At 40.6% G+C, this 14,786-nt stretch overlaps 1 protein-coding gene across 3 annotated transcripts in view; it reads left to right on the forward strand.

Moving 5' to 3' along the window:
* The window catches only part of Resf1 (retroelement silencing factor 1), a 28,704-nt gene that overhangs the window by 482 nt on the left and 13,436 nt on the right, over window positions 1-14,786 (forward strand). The window contains exons 1-3 of one of the 3 annotated variants that reach the window (XM_036182034.1): window positions 31-116; window positions 450-506; window positions 9,159-9,260. The gene's annotated coding sequence lies outside the window, so the exon portion shown is untranslated. Of the gene's footprint in view, window positions 1-30; window positions 117-449; window positions 507-9,158; window positions 9,261-14,786 lie in introns of those variants that run through there. The other 2 variants (XM_036182032.1, XM_036182033.1) reach the window with 2 other exon arrangements.

Below are 14,786 nucleotides of genomic sequence, written 5' to 3' on the forward strand. Positions count from 1 at the left end.
TGTTTGTTTGCTTTTTTTGCATTTGTGGTACTTTGAGTGCCTTCCTAGAAAAATGAAAAAGCAGGTGAAGTGTGTGAGCTTGGCATGCATTCCAATAGGCCAACAACCGAACTTGCGTGGGTATTTAAATTGTCTGTTAAATGTGTTACATTTAAGGGGAAGTTTGTTTCTTGTTAATATACTAAGGTCTTAGTAACTGCTTCCCTAAGCCCCAGTCGGGTTTTCTTTTACCAACCCAATAAAGAAAATTGCTAACGAAGTATTTTTGCTTTGAAATTTATGACAGTAGTGAATTTGGAGAAGCGCACTTGAATTCTAGTGGCAGGGAATATTTTGAGACTAGCCTAGTTTAGTGGTTTTGTTTTTAGCATAACTAATACCAATTCAGTAAACTTAGTAAATCTCAGTACCATGTTTTTAATCCTAAAAACATTTCTTGCTTTTCCTAGGATCAAAGGCTTGAACATACTCCTTGTGGGAGAGGCTAAAAGGTAAAATTGTTACAGGTAAGTCTGCACTTTAAAAAGCCGGTCCTGGTTCTACAGGATAACTACTCACATTTTACCGTGGAGTAATTTTTTTATGGAATAAAATGTCGTTGAATCAACATTGGTTAAACCTACAGAACTTGGCTTGCCATTGTTTGCAACCCTTATTTCCACCATTTGGGAGGCCAAGGCACGCAGATCTAAGTTCAAGGCTATCCTGGTCTACCTAGTAAATTCCAGGTGAGTCAGGGCCTACATAGTGAAAGCCTCAACCCCCCCCCCCCCCCCCCCCCCAAAGCTGAGCGATGGTGGCCCACACCTTTAGTCCCAGCACTTGGGAGGCAGAGACAAGGTGTATCTCTGGGTTTCCAGGTCAGCCTAGTCTACAGATTGAGCTCCATCCAGGTCAGCCAGAGCTACACAGAAACCCTGTCTCTGAAAAAAGTCAGGAAAACAAAAAACAAACTGCCCCCAAACAAAACCCTCAGGAACCAGTGTGATAACAGTGGATTTGATGGCAAAGCTTAAGAAGTAATTATTGGTGCTTAACAGTTTTTACTTATGCCTTAGTTTTAAAACAGGGAAGAGGATTATTATTAATACTATTATTATTTTTTGGCAGTGTTGGAGACGGAACTTTGGGCCTAATTGCTACCCTGGGAGAGGTTATATTAGGTGGTGAATTAAAGTTACCTAGGCAAAGGCTAGCTCTTTTAGGGAAATGTAGTACCAGGGACTAAAATTTTTTTGAAAATTTGTTTTTTTATGAGCATAAGTGTTTTCCCCACATGTAAGTATATGTTTTGTGTACTTGGTCTATGGAGGCGAGAAGAGGGTGTGGATCCCCTCAAACTGACACTACAGGCAGTATCCCCCATGTTGGTGTTGGGACCCTAACCAGGTCCTCTTCTAGGGCCACAAGTAATTTTAACTGCCAGTCCATGTCTTCATACTCAGTGATCTCTGGGGGTTCCATCCCATGACCATTTCTTGATAGGAAGCCTCTTCTGCTGATAGGGCTGTGGTTTCTGAAGCTGCATGTTGCAGTGTGTTATTTGTGTTCAGGTGCTGGTGCCTCCCCTTGGCTCTACCACTCACTGTAAAATCTCAGAAGAATTTTACTTCCCTGCCTCAGCTTCCTCATCTGAAAAGTGGGATAACAGTAGTACCTACATTATGGAATCATGGTTAAGTTACAAGCTTCATAATTAGGCTATGTATTATACTGCATGCCTTTAATCCCAGCAGGCAGGCGAATCTCGTAGTTCTAGGCCAGCCTGCTCTATATATTGAGATCCTGTTTAAAAGCCATCCCCAAACCAAATCAGCTAGGCAGTCAACCAAACAACAAAACAAAACAAATTTCCTGCTTAGAACACTTTTTTTTTCTTCCTCGAGACAGAGTTTCTCTGTGTAGCTTTGTGCCTTTCCTGGATCTTGCTCTGTAGCCCAGGCTGGCCTTGAACTCACAGAGATACGCCTGCCTCTGTCTCCCAAGTGCTGGGATTAAAGGCATGGACCATCCCCGCCTGGCTCTAGAACACTCTTAAAATAGCTTCTGGCACGTAGTAACTGCTTAATGGAGCTTAAGTTTTATCCTGTTAGAGGCAGTGTATATTTTTTTTTAAGACCATAGACATTTTAAAGCTATACTATCTTGTAGTGCAAGAATAAATTAATGAACTTTGTGTATATTAAACCCATCTCTTGTAGCCTGGCCTGCCTTGAACTTGCTGTCTAGCTGGGGATGACCTCTCTATCCTTCTGGTCTTCCTAAGTGTGGGATTAGATTTTCACTCCCTGCCCTGCTTGTGAAGTCAAATTGCCCAGCAAATTCCTTAGTTATGTGAATAGAAAAACTTTATTTTTTTTTTTTTTTTGTCAGAGCTGAGGACTGAACCCAGGGATTTGTGTTTGCTAGGCAAGCACACTGAGCTAAATTCCTAACCCTTTTAAAAGAAAAAACTTCTTTAGTTTCTGGCTTAATTATGAAAAAGTGCATTTTTTTTCTTTTTCTTTAATTTTGTTTTTCTTTTGTTGATACAATATCTTGTATAGCCCAGACTGCCCTCAAGTTCATGAACTTCCTGATTCTCTCTTTAGAGTGGTAGGAATATAGGCATATGTTACTATACTGTGGGAACCCACAGTGACTCCTGCTTGTGGCTTGATTCCATCTTGATTTAAGGTCAGAGTTCAAGCTTGTTTTTGCTCCTCAAGGCTGAATAACAGGATGTTTGGTCAAAGGTATGGTTACTAGATGTTTTGAGAATTAAGGAGGTAGTTATGATTGTTCCTTGAACCATGGTAACAATCTTTTGCTGCCCTTGCTTTGGGTATAAAAAACTAAGATATAAATTCAGGGCTGCTGCAGTATTCACTGAGAGCCCTCCCGATTCTGTCTCTTGTCTCTTTCTTTATTAATCCTCACTCACCTATTCCAATTTTGTTTAGCAAGTCAGCTGGTCTCAACACCTCACCTGGCTGGTTTTATGATTGATCTTGTATTTGTGACCTAGCCAATTTAGTTATTTATTTTTGAGAAAAGGTATCATGTAGCCAGGGCTGGCCTTAAACTCCTTTAGTGAAGGATGATCTTCCTTCCTGCCTTCCAAGTGGTAGGATTACAGACATGTGCCATCATGCTTGCCTTCAAACTTAGTTTTTAATTCAATTTTTAGAACAAATTTCATTTGATTTTCTATTATATAGAGGATATTTTCTACAAATAGGTAACTTTCTTTTATCTGGAAACTGAGTTACCTGTCATCCACTCTGTGTGTTTTATTGTAACTGCCATGGCCAGAACACCTAGTAAGTGTTGCGTAGAAGTGGCAAGACTGGACATCCTTGTGTTTCTCTTAATGTCACTCTTAGAACATTAAATACAGCATTGGTTGTGGGCATTTTAGTTTTTTGCAGTTTTATAACCCTCAGCTGTTCTCATGCACGTTGATTGTATGTAGATTTTTGATTGTGGTAACAATAGGGGTGTAGATACCAGCTTTTTTTGAATCTTCATCTTCACATTCAGGACAGTTATACAGGGATACTGCTAATGGAACACCTTTATTTTTTTAGCCTAGAGGTTTTTTATTGGGGCATGGTATCAATATGTGTACACAAAGAGTCCCCATCTCCTTTCTGGCAAATATGTGGAGTGCTCAGGGGGACTGCCTCTTGAAGCCCCTTCCTATGACTGTTGATGGTGTGTTCTTGGATTACCACTTCAGTGGATGACAGAATGGCCCCCTCCCCCCTCCACTACCCTTTGCTGGTACCATTCTCTTGGACTCAAATTGGAAGGGCAGTTGGGAATATTTTAAATAAACTTTCTCTATACCTATTGAGATCATCTGATTTTCATGCTTTTTTAAATTTTTGTTGATTCTGCATTAGTTTGGGATGTTGAGTGAACTTTGGATTACTGGGATACATTACAGAGTCATGGTATAACTAATATGAACTTGGATTTTACTTGCTTGCATTAATATTTCTTGAGGGTTTTTTATGTCTTAATTTGTGAGAGATTATCTTCATTTTGTACAGGGTAATATTGGCTGAAAATAATTCAGTTGGGTGATTTTCCTTGTCTCCTATGTAAAATTGATTTTAAATCTTTAAAGATTTAATGTGACTAACAAAGCCATCTGAGCCTAAACATTTCTTTGTGGAAGCTTTTTGGCAAATTGTTATGGTTTGAGTGTAAAATGTCACCCCCTCAGGTAGGGTAATGATTGGGCCCAGGGCACCCCACTAGTGGTGTTGTGTTGGGAGGTGCTAGAATCTTTGTTTTGTTTTTGGAGACGGTGTTTCTCTATAGCTCTGGTTGTCTGTCATGGGAGTTAACTCTGTAGACCAGATTGACCTTGAACTCACAGGGATCCCCACTTGCCTCTGCTTCCTGAATGCTGGGTTTAAAGATAGATGCCACCACCACCAGTCGAAGTGCTGGAATCTTTAGGAGGTGGGGTGTGTCTTTAGGAGCTATGTCTTGTCTTGATCCCTTTACACATTCCTTTCTGCTTCCTATTACTTTGTATTTTATGAGTTTGAGCTATTGTGATATGTTTCACAATAAGCCCAAACAGTGGAGCCTGCCAACCATGAACAGCAATTCTTGAAACCATGAGCCAAGATAAACATTTTCACTATAAAGCCTTTTCTGGCTTGGAATTTGCTGTGTAGAACAGGCTGACCTTCATCTCAGAGATCTACTTGCCTCAGCTTCCTCAGTGCTGGATTAACATTTCTAAGAACCTACTTATGGTTCTGTTGCTTTTTCTGTTTCTGTATTCTTGAGTTTGATAGCAGAAGGTAATAAAATAGCTATAAGAAACACATACCCGTAGAGAATGTCCTTGAAGAAGGCTCCATAGTAGGCCTTGGCTTTCTGAAAGCAGGATGGATGTGCTTTCTGCAGGTAACAGAGATACATGGTCTCAGAAACCATTTGTGTCCTTTAAAAAATAACTTAAGGCGGGACAAGAGTGGTGGCTTAGAGATTAATAGTACTTACTTGTGTTAGTTTCCCAGCATCCAGACAGTGGCTAACAACTGACTGTGACTTCAGTTATATATAATGCCCTTCTGGATATATAATGCCCTTCTGACCTCTGTGAACTGCATATACTTACATGAATGTAAAACACTCATACACATAAATAAAAGAAAACCCTTAAATTCAAGATTTGAAAGAACATTTTTATACAGGTTAAATTAATAACACAACTCATTTAGAAGTGATAGTATATATTTACATATTAGCATTAATATTTTCACACCTCCCCAAATAAGATAGTGGCTTTTCTAATTTTTTTTTTTTTTTTTGTAAATCATGGTAATAGTTGACTTATTATTACAAAATAGTTGAGCAAGGCATGATGGTGCATGCCTCTAATCCCAACACTTGGGAGGCAGAGTCAGGTAGAGCTCTGAGTTTGAGTTTAGCCTGATATATAATGTGAGTTTTAGGCATCCGGAGCTATGTAATAAGACCCTATCTCAACACACACTGTTTTTGTTTTTGTTTTTTAAGCTGACTGTGTTGGCATAGGCCAGTAATACCAGGACTCCCAGGCTGAGTCCTGTGAATCACAAATTTGAGCTTAGCCTGGGCTATGTAATGAGTTGTTGGTCAGCCTGGACATCATGACTGAAATTTACTGTTCACTCTGGCACTAAAGACTGCTATAAGTCCTGACAAGTCTATGTATTTAAATTCTACTTGACCTGGACTAGCAGGCCATTCCTCAGTGACAGGTTCATGAGAGGGAGGACAAGGGAATGAAAAGTAAAGAAGATAGGAAGACTGAATTGTGGAGGTCTTGATGCACAAGTTATGCCAAGCAAGTTTATTAAGAGCAGCATCTTGTATATGATCTGCAGTGGGGAAATGGGAGAGAGTCAGGAGAAATCTGTCTTACAATGGGGCAAAGTCAGTTGAAAGCGAATCAGTCAAGCAGTGTTGTACAAAGAGACACAGGATATCTCAAGTGCATCACTGACTGAGCACTCAGTGTCCTTGAGACTGATAACTCCAGTCTTCAGGGGGAAAAGTCAAGTTCTTAGGAACTGAAACCTTAACTCCTTTGAGATTGTTGGCCCTTTGCCAAGTCTGCCGCTGGGCAAGGACACAGAACTAGTTCCCTTTGTCCTTTAGCAGGGCCTCTGGGGAAGCCTTAGGTCAGTCTGGCACACAGCACATGCCCAGAACAGTGGACCAATACTGTGACTAGGATGGCTTAAATTTTAGAATTAGTTGGTAACTGAGTGGTTTCCATTCTTTCTGGCCCAGCAGACTTAGTGAACAGAATTGTTGGCCAATGGAAGGACTCCCAGGAACTCCTATTGGGTGTTAGCTGTGAGAAGGATGTCCTTGAGTAACTAGTATGTTTTTTTGTTTTTTTGTTTTTCCTGTTGTTTCTCTACCACAAGACAGGCTAGTTAAATTAAGAGGCAAGGTATTTTGGCAAAATGAATATTCAGAAAGCTAGTCCAATGAGATGGACAATTCTGTCACAGTGGTGTTTTGAATACGAATGGCATCCTTAAGCTCATATATTTGAATGCTTAGTCACCTGGGAGTGGCACTATTTGAGAAGGTTTAGGAGGTGTGGCCTTGTTAGAGGAGGTGTGTCACTGGCAGGGGAGGGGCTTTTAGGTTTCAGAAGCCCAGACCTGGCCTAGTCAGTATCCTCCCCTCCCCTGCCCTACCCTCCTCTCCCCTCCCATCGTGGATCAGGGTATAGCTTTCAGCTTCTGTTCAGCACCATGCTTGCCACCATATTCCCTGCCATGATATGTACTGACCCTCTGAAACTGATCAAGCCTCAGTTAAGTACTTTCTTTTGTTAGAATTTTCATGGTCATGGTATCTTCACAGCAAAATAGTGACTAAGGTAGTCACAAAATTTGTCTTGCTGAGAAGCTGGTTTAGGGCAGTTTATATAAGGTAATTGGTGTTCCCACACTGGGTATCTTCACATACAGATGTGGATGCTGCCCATCTGATCCTTATTACCTAGTCATGGGGTGACTTAGGTTTTCATTTCTTCCTATCTTTCCTTTCCCTTCAAAACTTGTGAAGCTCTTTCCTCAGCCTTTCAAGAACTGGGATTACAAATGGCCAGTACTGCTATTCCTAGCTTATCTCTGCAAATTGCCTTAAAACATTTTCTCTAACTTATATTTATATTGTATATTTGGGGTGGGATGCACACCTGAGTACCCAAATTGAGCATTCACAGGTCAGAGGACAACTCGATAGAGTTTTTTCCCTCCTACCATGTGAGTCCTCAGGATTGAACTCAATGTCATCCTGCTTAGTTGGCAGCAGACTCCTTTGCCTCCTGAGACATTTTGCTGGCCCCAGTTCTGCAAATCTTAAAAGTGAAAAATGGAAATCCTGGGGGCTAATCCTGTTACTCATTAGCTGCTCCAAGTCCTTGCTGATTTCTAAACCTTTGGTAACTTAGTAATGAATGGAAATATCAACTTTGCTTTATTAGTTTTGGTTTCCCATGGTCTCCTGGTGCCAAGAAAGCAGAAGTACCCTTTATGACTTCTGGATTACATCTGTGACTTGGAAGAGACGGCTGGGTCTGTCATACCCTTTTACTATGCTGACAAGATGGTGGACTCTAGCTAATGGGACCCTGGAGTTATTTTAAGTATCTTTCCATCATTAACTCCAGTCTTCAGTTTGTAAGATCTAGGCTTTCCTTCCCAGGCCCACAAAATGCCTCTACTGAAGTTCTTATAACCAACTAACTGAACAGAATCTGAATAACCAGTGTAGACCCTGGAGTGTTGGCTGTACTGATCTATAAAGAACAGGAAAGAAAATCCCATCAAATGTCTCTGAAACTATTTGGGCCTATTTAATAGGAATTACTCAGTTCTGCACAAGGAGTTCTGTCTATACCCAAGAGCACAATCAGCTTGTTCCTTGTAAGGAGTGATACTTAAAATATTTGTATGTCTAACTTAGTTTGTATTCCAGCAGAGTCAGTCGACTTTGTCTCTGTGCCTGTGTCTGTCTGTCTCTTTCTATTTGTGAGAAAGGGTAACTCAGGGTGGCCTTGAACTGATTTTCTTACTTCCATCTCCCAAGTGCTAGGATTACTTGTGATAGGTCTGGCAGAAATGTTGTCTCTGAAGGCTTATACTTCCTCACCACACAGTAACTTACTGTGTATACTTGGAGGTAGTTGTTAAGGCCACTAGCTTATTAGCATGGTGGTGCATGTCTTTGATCCCAGCACTCTAGGGAGGATTCTAACACTTAGACAGGAAGATTTCTTTGAGTTTGAGGTCAGCCTTGGCTCTCTCAAAAGAAAAAAGTTCTCCAGGGCTAAAGCAGTGGCTCAGCAGTTAAGGGAGTTGCTGCTCTTCCAGAGGACCTGAGTTTAGTTCCCAGCATCCATATTGGGCAGTTTTATAAGCTCCTGCAACTCCAGTTGCATGGGATTTACATCTTCCTCTGACCTGAGGGTATCTGCACATATGTTGCATAGATACAAATACAAATAAATACCTTTTTTAAAGGTTTTCACCTCTCTAGTGGATCATGTTCCTTGGGATAAATAACAAAATAAGATCCTGGGCAAAATTCTAAGAATGATGTCTTACTTCTGTATGTGTTGTAATGTTTAATTCCAGTAGTAGGGTGGTAATACAGCTACAAGGGATACAACATTGAGTAAAACTACACAGCCTCAATGGTCTATATATATATCAGTTTATTAAGGGGTTCTATGGGGAAAACATACTCACTGATACAGGATAAGGCAAATGCAGCTGCAGAGTCCTTGGAAAGCTGGGGGGCTGATTACACGCTGCTTCACACCACCTGATCCAGTGGGTCCTCACCATGTAAGAGAACGAGACTGCCTTTCTCCTCCTTTTTAAGTGGTCACCTAGGCAGATGAGAAGCACTGCTTCTATCAGGCCAGATAGCCCAAGGTCATGGGCAGAGCATATTCCCACTACACTGTTCATAAGTTAACTGAGGTCTAGTCTGTGACATTATCTGAGTGGGCTGTGCTTGTGAATGGAATTTGTATTGTAGTTGGATTAATAAAAAAAATTTGTGAGATAACAGTTGCTATAATGTGTAATGATTTGCTCTTTATTGATTACCAACCCAACTTCTTGCATACCTTGCAGGGATTGAGAGGGCACTGAGTAAGACTTGGAGAGACAGCCACAGATTGTTCTGCCTCCCTAGCTCCTGTTGCCAGGATTTTGCACCCCTCCTCTTCATCCCAGGTATAGGAACGGCCCACGTCCAAGTTTGTTTTTCAGTAGCCCATGTTTAGACTGATCAATCTGTATTCTTTCTGGACTATTGTGAAACTATGCCTTTTGTGTTTTACCATTGAGCTACATTTTCAGTTCTGGGTCTAAGACTTCTTGAGGTACTGGAACCAGAGGATGCTTATATTATTTTGTATGTAAGTTCTGCATATCCTCCTGTGTACTTCACATCAGCTCTAGAATATTTAAAATATTCTGTTGTTGTGCTGTAGTGTTTAGTAGGAACTAGAAACATGACAGAATCAGTACCAACACAATTTCTCTTGTTTTTAATCTTCGACTAAATCTCCAGTTTGTATATGATTGTATTTTGTTGTTTAATTATGACTAAGTTAATGCACAGACCTGTTCCAGCCACGCTAACCATGTGTGACTGCCAGTGGGAATGAACTGCTTACCTTTGATAATATGCTAAATGAGGTGACTTAGTTAAGTGTGGTGTGCAGTTCTTTCTTGTTCCTTTGTTATTTGTTTTTCTTGACAGGATCTTGATGCATAGACAAAGCTGGTCTGAGCTATGACCCTCTTTTCCCAGCCTCTGATTGCCTCTGCCCACCTACAGTTGTTAGTACAAATAAAATTCTGAAAGGTTAACTGTTATTTATTATAGATTAGAGTTATGTTATAATGTAAAATTAAAGGAAATTGATTATACAAAAACTATCAGAGGAAGCCTATTTAGACTGACTTTCTTCTGTAGTTAAAAATATAGAAGACCAAAGATACTATAGATTGACTAAATCATAATACCTTTGGAATTCCTGAAAAGTGACATTATCTTGAATTTTTGGCATTTATAATTTTGTTGATTTTTATTGGAAATTATTTTTTTTTTTCTGGTGCTTTTATTGCAAATTAGAGTGTTAACAGAAATACTGGCTTTCATTTTAACCGCATCAGTTTGTAATGTGTAAGCTTGTTAGGGAACAGATGCTGGCAAGTCAAATGTGGTATGTGCAGGAAAACCTTAATGTTCTGGGGTAGGAGTTAAGGGAGCATGTGCAAGGGCCCTGAACACCACTGTTAGGATTTCAGGATTTGTCCTAGGGCAGAGACAGCAGAATGCGCTAGAGACCCAGATAAGGAGTGGAAACAAAATCACTGACAAATTGAATACTTGTGGTGTGCTATACTGTTATTATTCTTGGGGACTCAGGACCCAAAGCTCCTTGGCTTTCTGAGTCCATTGAACAAAAAGAGACAAAGGACCAATTTGCTCTTAGGTATATGGGTGTTTTGTTCATATGTATGTCTGTGCACCATGTGTGTGCCTAGTGCCCTCAGAGGCCAGAAGAATGCATTGGATCTCTTGGAACTGGAGTTACAGATGGTTGTGAGCCACTATATGGGTGCTGGGAATTGAACCCAGGTCCTCTGGGAGACCACCTAGTGCTCTTAACTGCTGAAATATCTCTCCATCCCTTTCTAGTCACATGTCTAAATAGTTGTTCATTCTTTAAATCTAAGTATAAAATCTCTGAGTCTTCATTTCTGAAATTTTCTCTGTCACATAAAATGTTGATTTATTATCCTTTTTTAGAAAATATTTTTTCTTGGTGTTCAGAGATTTCTGATATTACTCAGCAAACATTTATGTCTATTGGACATAATGTCTCATGTATAGTTTGGGCCCCTCAAGTTAGAACTTTTATGCCTTTCATGTGATTGTTAGTAGCATCTGCTGTAGTTTTCTTACTGTTGCTGTGATAATGTGGCATTTAGATCCACTGGGAAGACCAAATACCTAGAATCAATTCAAATTTAGACTAAATGAATTTATGAATTTATTCTTTTTTTTTGTTTGTTTGTTTTCTTTTTTGGTTTTTTGAGACAGGGTTTCTCTGTGTAGCTTTGCGCCTTTCCTGGCACTCAATTTGTAGCCCAGGCTGGCCTCGAACTCAGAGATCCACCTGGCTCTGCCTCCCGAGTGCTGGGATTAAAGGCGTGCCCCACCACTGCCCAGCATGAATTTATTCTTACTGCTGGTGGAAGGATGGAAGCCTTAGAGCCAATACAGCTTGCTATTGGGAGGTGGGGATAAGGTGGACTTTTTAAAGGCGGACATTGGGAAGGTGTGCATTACAACTACCCATGGAATCCGCAGCTGGTCAGGAAAGCTGTTTTACTTCCCTCAGTTGTTTTCTTTCCCACTGTGTAGTAATAAAAAGACCATTTCATCCCTTTCCCTCAGCAATAAGCAAGTGTTATGGAAGCAAAGGCAGCTGTTAATACCTCACAGCCCATTATCCTATTCTTATCTCACCTGCAGGCCACCAGGATCTCCCAGGCATTCCAGAGCCAAGGTCAACAGCCCTTAGGGATGCCTGGCTCCATATTATGTTTCTTTAGTCATCACAGGGGAACCTGTGTAAATTGTTACTGGAGTCTGAGCACTCTAATGACTGAGATAGAGAAGTTCATTTCTGGGCAGGCAAAAACACAGTGCCATCAGGTTAGGGCTGGCTCTCACATCTTCATGATAAAATAGCTCAACAAAAGGAACTTTAAAGGAGAGAGAGTTTATAAGGCTCACAATTCCAGGTTGCAGTCTGTTATTGTGGGGAAGTTGAAGCAGGAATTTGAAGTAGCTGCTCCTATCCAATCAGGAGCAGAGAATGAATGCTTGCACGCCATTGCTTAGTTTGCTTTCTTAGGCAGTGTGAAGTTCAGATCCACCTCAGTTAACATAATCAAGATGGTCCCTGAGACACCCCATTGGTCAGCTTGATTGATCTAGGTAATTCCTTATTTCATCCATCTCGGTGATAGATTCTAGGTTCTATCAAGTTGATTGTTAAAACTAACCATCAGAAAACATTAGTAAGATCTTCATAAAATTTTCAAGTGAAAATCTTTACCTATTCACTTCATTCTTTCCTCACTCCCCTTTAACTCAACCTCCCTGGAAAACTAAAAAGTAGACTTTATCTACTTCTAGGTTGTACGTTTTGTTTTATTTGAGACAGTGTCTTCACTTGTTGCCCAGGCTGATCTTAGCACTGAGGTTTAAGTGGTCCTCTTACCTCAGCCTTTCAGCTCCCAAGTGCACATTATCACACCTGGTTATAAGTGCATGTTTTGTTTTTTATTTTTGTTTTGGAGATAGGATCTTAATGTTTCCAAGGCTGCCTCAAACTTCATAAATAGGGTGGGAAGGAAAGCCTTGAGCTTTTCCTTCTGCTGGGATTACTGTCTTGGGCCATTATACCTAAGTTATGTGGTATTGGGGATGGAAAAAGGGCTTCATGCAGCTGAGCTACGTACCACTCTCTTATGATTTTTCTTACATACACAGAATAATAAAGTCATCTTCCTACTTAGAGAAGTGGTTCACAGCTTTTTTTCTTTTTTTTTTCTTTTTTTTTTTTTTTGGTGTGTTTGAATTGCCATCATTGCCACTCTCATGCTTTGGGGGCAATTGGCAAATATTAAGTAAACCTAATTGCTGGAACACAACCTTGACAGTAAGTAGCAGGTGGGTATCCACTGGACAAGGGAAAAAATTAATGTCCTGGGGAGAGTGGTATGAAATTTCATCATGCTACACAGAACAGTGCATACTTATATACAAAAACTTTACTTCTAAGAGTTTCCCATCTAATATTTTTAAACCATGTAAAGCAAAACCACAAATTAAGAAGGACTACCTCTGTCTAGAGATTAAATTTAAGTTTTGCTTATTATAGCCAGTTATAGGAAGAATGTAAGGAAATTCTCAACAGCTGGATATAAGAATGTAATCTTTTAATACATTAAAAAAATAGAAATATATAGGATATATGCACAATGGGATGTTGTTTAGTCATAAAGTAGTTCTATCATTTTTATTAGCACATATGGAACAGGAGGTCAGTAAAATAGGCCAGATAAGCAAGATAAATAGTACATTGTTACTCTCCTACAAACTGAAAAGCCATTTCCACAGCAGAGTGGCCACTACAAACTGAAGGGCAGAAAGTAAGAAAGGGACCCTACAGATAGGCAGGATTCTGTGTTTTGTTTGCTTTTGTGTATGGATGAATATGGAGGTCACATTTGGGGGGGATCTACCTTCTATCTTGCTTGAGGCAGGTCTCTTGTTTGCTGCTCTTGAACCATTAAGATTCAGAGGATTCTCTTTGTAGCATGACTTGTTAGAAGTTCTTATTAATGAAATCAAACCCGAGGCCAGTTATTGGGGTGAATGCTGGAAGATCAGAGAAGCAGAACAAGCCACAGTTTCCTCACCTCGCCAGTTCTTCAGCTGGTCTTGTTTCCTCAGACCTGCAAGCTTTGGTGTCCTCATCCCAATGGCTCTCAGCTGAACTGCTGCTCCAAAGCCTAAAAGCTTAACCAGCCAAATGCTTAACTAACCTCTGGTGCCTGGTTTTCACGCCTCATATACCTCTGTCTGTTCTCTGCCGTCACTCCCTGGGATTAAAGGCTCTCTTTCTGGGATTAAAAGTGTGAGTCACCACGCCTGGCTGTTTCCAATGTGGCCTTGAACTCACAGAGATCTGCCTGGCTCTGCCTTTGAGTGCTGGGATTAAAGGCATGTGCTACCACACTGCCTATCCTCATGTTTAATATTGTGGCCGTCCTGTTCTCTGACCCCAGATAAGTTTATTTCGGGTAACACACAATATTTCGGGGAACACAATACTTCCACACTCTTGTCTCCACCTCCCATCTCATCATAGGGGCTGTGGGATCACAGGTATGTGCAACTGTGCTGCACTGTATGTAGGAGCCAGTCTCTATACTTAGCCTGGCAGCACACTGTGCACTCTTAGATCCTTCCATGTTGCTGGGATACTCTGACAAAAGAAACTTTAAGGGAGAAAGAGTTCATTTGGTTAAATTGTAGATTATGGTCCCTCATTGCAGGAAGTCAGTCAGGAACTTAAAGCAGTCATGAGCAGAGAGAAGTGCATGCTTGCTACTTTCACCTTGTCCTTTTATATTGTCCACACTCCAAACCCAGGGAACAGTGATACAAACAGTGGAGGGCTGTCACCATAACAATATAATCAAAACCACCTCCTAGTGACTAGAGAATTCATCATAGAGAAAAGTCGACAAGTACAGCTAACTGTAACACCCTCTGAACCACATCCGTAACTCTTTTGTTTTTAAGACAGGGCCTTACTGTGCAACCCATTGGCCTGGAATTTGTGATGTTTCTGTCTTAGCCTCCTTTCCAGGTGCCATGAATTCAGGCAGCTCCACTATGCCTAGCTTATTTCTGATTTGGGCATAGCATAGAAGAGTAACTTAAGTATAACAATACTTGATAAACTTAATCTTTTATATTTTTGTTTTGATTTTTTTTTTTTTTTTTTTTTTTTTTGGATACAGGCTTTCTCTGTGTAGCTTTGGAGCCTGTCCTAGACTAGCTCTGTAGACCAGGCTGGCCTTGAACTCACAGAGATCTGCCTGACTCTGCCTCCCGAATGCTGGGATTAAAGGTGTGTGCCACCACTGCTCGACAACTTTTAG

The sequence above is a fragment of the Onychomys torridus genome, chromosome 3 (assembly GCF_903995425.1).
Source record: "Onychomys torridus chromosome 3, mOncTor1.1, whole genome shotgun sequence".
Classification (NCBI taxonomy): domain Eukaryota; kingdom Metazoa; phylum Chordata; class Mammalia; order Rodentia; family Cricetidae; genus Onychomys; species Onychomys torridus.